This window comes from Silurus meridionalis, chromosome 16, assembly GCF_014805685.1.
Source record: "Silurus meridionalis isolate SWU-2019-XX chromosome 16, ASM1480568v1, whole genome shotgun sequence".
Taxonomy (NCBI): Eukaryota; Metazoa; Chordata; class Actinopteri; order Siluriformes; family Siluridae; genus Silurus; species Silurus meridionalis.
Window position 1 is genome coordinate 3,631,149 of NC_060899.1, and position 4,132 is coordinate 3,635,280.

Below are 4,132 nucleotides of genomic sequence, written 5' to 3' on the forward strand. Positions count from 1 at the left end.
GTAACAATAAAACAGCACTGAAATTTCAAGCAAAAATGAATTGAAAAGTAATTGATTCAACATTACAATTTGATATTTTTTCATTGTTGAATCAGCATTAATATTTCAGCCAAAAATGAATTATAAAACCATCGATTCAACATTAAAATTCTATATTTTTTCAACAGTACTTCGGCACCCTCAGGTAACATTAAAACAGCACTGAAATTTCAGCCAAAAATGTATATAAAAGTCCTTGATTCAACATTACAATTTAATATTTTTTCATTGTCGAAACAACAATAAAATGTCAAGCAAAAATTAATTGAAAAGTCATTGATTCAACATTATAATTTAATATTTATCAACATAACGTTTGCACCCTCAGGTAACGTTAAAACAGCACTGATATTTCTGATAAATTGATAAATTAGCACTTTCCAAGCTTGTAGAATTCAAGGGTTATATTTATATTAAGTTTGTAATCTTGCGTACCAGTGTAGATTTATTCATTACTAGAGACTCAAAGCACTTTTGTACGTCGCTCTGGATAAGGGCGTCTGCTAAATGCCGCAAATGTAAATGTAAATGTAAATATTTCAACCAAAAATTAATTGTAATGTAATATAATAACATTATAATTGAATTTTTTTTTTTTATTGTTGAAACTGCACTGAGATTTCAAGCAAAAATGAATTAAAAAGTCATTCATTCAACATTATAATTTGATATTTTTTCAACATCTAGTTCAGTCAAAATACTTTTTTTGTGGCTTTTTTTTTTTAATTCAGTCAACCGAAGCACTTAAAATAATATTAGTTTCGTGTGGCACTAAAAGAACTATTGTAGTCGTTTGATGTGCAGTTCCACCCACATGGTATGTTGCATATTGGAGCCATTTCTGGACTGCCTGGTTATATTCATATTGGGACAGCTTACCCAAACCCATCTGCATAGTCAAAGCATCTAAACAAAACAAAAGTCAAGTTTATTTCTATAGTGCTTTTCACAACAGACATTGTCTCAAAGCAGCAACAACAGCAGGATATAAAATGTATGCAAATTAATACATTAATAGAGGTACTGGAAGAGGTGAATAATGGCTGGAGTGAGGTGGATTTTTTGGGAATGCAAAATGAAGGAAAATACAAAAGCGTTTATAGTAATGACTCAACTAATATACACATATTCCAAAAATATCCTTGAATGCCCTCTTTTGCCTCGACTGCTCTTTAAACTTCTTCCCAGCCCAATTCATAGAGGATGCCAGCTCATATGTCGGTACACATGAAAGCATGCGACGGACCCTCGTATCCAGTGAGGCTCCTCCAGCGTCTACAAAATGTCTACACAAAGCAAAGAGACCACAAGTTAAAAGTCTCAAAAATGAACTAAATGGTCTACATAGACGGACTAACCATCATTTGCCTTCATTAGACTGTAAAATCTCTGCTCTCTCAAGCTCATCAGTATTGTGCATAGGGACTGAGACAGGCAAATGTGGCAGAGGTTGCTTAGAAGAAGGTCTGAAGCATTCCTGCCATTCCTCATGGAGTTCTTTGACTTCTTTTACAAGTTATGTGATGTTTCCCATCAACTGTTGTGGAGATAAAAAAAAAATATGTAGTTCCAAATAAAATAAAATCCTGTTTAAGGAAAGTAGACTTGTCTTTCATGAATTGTCTTGCAGAAATTTCTTGCATCTTCAACAAGAAAAAAACATTACTAGTAAACAGATTTACACATTTACATCCAGAATATATTGTAAGAAAAACTAACAGTATTGTATAATGATATAAAATGCCTGGAATTACACTCAAAGCGATTACTGGTTTGGTTGACGGCTACCATTTCAAAGTAAAACACGTTTTTTTTTAATGTCACATTGGGCACCTTACAATTTAATTGAATAGGAAACACTTCTGGAGTTTATACCCTCTTGATTCTTGAAAGATGATCCCTGACAGGGGTATGTGACCGGCAGGGCTGATGAGTACCTTGAATCAGTCAAGTATTGAGAAGTGCTGCACATCTGGTCAGATGACTCTAAGGGATGGTTAGGCAGATTTTTGGTAAAAGGCTGGACAGAGGTTTGGACTCTGGTAGCTGATCGAACAAGAGCCTGCAGTGAAACAGATTATTTTAATTGTATACCATTTGCAAAGTTACATTTCTGTATTTTCACATAAATTAGACAATTGCATACTGTCTTTACATTTCAGTATTGTTTTATTTTTACATTTTTTAACTTTAATGGTATCTTCTGCTGTTATGTGGTAGACAGTATTGGGTTTAATAGGAAAAGCACATTTCAGATACATCTGTTCATTTTATTTTGGTTATTCTTCTTTCCCCTTTTTAAACTTCTGTTCTTTCGGAAGTTAATGCAAAGACATTTCGAGTGTTACCTGTAATTGCTTTTTTTCAAACTTCACTGTTTCCTCATCAGACTGCGTATCAGTTGAATTTTGTTAGTGTAACAGCTGTAAAGATTTTAATTTGTCCTTATACTTCATTTGAACTTATAAACTTACCTCAACTTACAAGGTGTCCAACAGGTTTATATGTCAACCATCCCTCAGTGGGAAGGTCATATTTTTTTACTGCAGTCCGCACCTTGGCTGCATCTTTGGGTGGAAAATGTTGGCCATAGAAGCTTCTCTCAAATCAGCCAGCTGTGTGGCACAATTTCCGTGCCACTATTTTGAAATTAAATTGCATCACTGCTAGATTTTAAAAGAAAGCAACTCCCCTAGAATGCAATAACACTAATTTAAACTTTCCTTTCCAGATAATAAGAAGGAAAAGGAAAATAAAAATCACGAATTTATTAAGTGTAAGTCCAAGTTTCTTACAACAGCATTAGAATGATGTAATCTACACACAATTCATTATATGTTATAGATTAGCAGCATGGCAGTAAAGACACTCTTGTCAGGACAAAGGAAATATACAGTACAGACCAAAAGTTTGGACACACCTTCTCATTCAAAGAGTTTTCTTTATTTTCATGACTAGGAAAATTGTAGATTCACACTGCAGGCATCAAAACTATGAATTAACACATGTGGAATTATATATGGAATTATATACATAACAAAAAAGTGTGAAACAACTGAAAAATGTCATATTCTAGGTTCCCCGAGAGATGCTTGGCACTTGTTGGCCCTTTTGCCTTCACTCTGCGGTCCAGCTCACCCCTAAACCATCTCGATTGGGTTCAGGTCCGGTGACTGTGGAGGCCAGGTCATCTGGCGCAGCACCCCATCACTCTCCTTCTTGGTCAAATAGCCCTTGATGCCTTCAGTGTGACTCTACAATTTTCATAGTCATGAAAATGAAGAAAACTCTTTGAATGAGAAGGTGTGTCCAAACTTTTGGTCTGTACTGTATGTGTTTAATATCTTGTCTTCATCAAAATTTTCATGCACTTGATAACAGCATATGTTAGTTTACTCAAATGGATAGAAGAAGAATTGATTATGAAACTATTGATTTAGGACAAAAATCCCTACACCATCTACCTCAATGGTATTTGGTAAAATGGCCTGCTTTTGTTGCACACAGTTATCTCTATGCACTATAGACAGAGTGAACTTTTAAAAAAAAAAGCTTCTCTAAACTGTTTGCCATCACTTAGGCTATGGAGCACTGGACCATCAAAATGTGGTTGATCTAAGTTGGTCTTGTGAAGCTTTTGTGACTCTGGATTTGGCATTTCTGATAACCTTTTCACAACACAACTTCACAACGCTGACACATTATCCAAAGGTCCAAAGGGATGATATTCTTCAGCCAGATGAGTCAGCTGGTGTACATTGTAGACTATTTCATGTCAACCATACAGCTGTCCAAAGTGGCATACAAAAGAGACAAGCAATTTATGAGCACAACGGGGTTCCAGAGGACAAAAGCAAATGCATAGCAACAGAAAACAACATAAAGTTCTTATACATCTGTATTTGAATGCTATTTTGAAGCACAACAGGGCCTGTGTACAACATTAATGAGCTCAACCTCAAGCATTGACTACTGTAACTCTCTTCTGTTGGGTTTCCTCACAAAGAAACTCTTTCAAAAACTTTAATTGGTCCAGAACTCAGCTGCCCGTATAACTACTAGAACCTCGTCTATCGAGCAGATCTTCCATTGT

At 35.2% G+C, this 4,132-nt stretch overlaps 1 long non-coding RNA gene across 3 annotated transcripts; it reads right to left on the reverse strand.

Annotated features, from left to right (window-relative positions):
• Positions 1 to 632: 632 nt before the first annotated feature.
• On the reverse strand, positions 633 to 2,633 carry LOC124399174. Of its 3 annotated transcripts, none has more exons than XR_006928184.1 (3): positions 2,514 to 2,633; positions 1,977 to 2,101; positions 633 to 1,682 (listed from the first exon to the last, which is right to left on the reverse strand). It is a non-coding gene; the product is annotated as an uncharacterized LOC124399174 (long non-coding RNA). The 3 variants fall into 3 exon arrangements; XR_006928185.1 differs by having other exon boundaries at positions 633 to 1,576; positions 1,915 to 2,101; XR_006928183.1 differs by having other exon boundaries at positions 1,915 to 2,101.
• Positions 2,634 to 4,132: the final 1,499 nt, after the last annotated feature.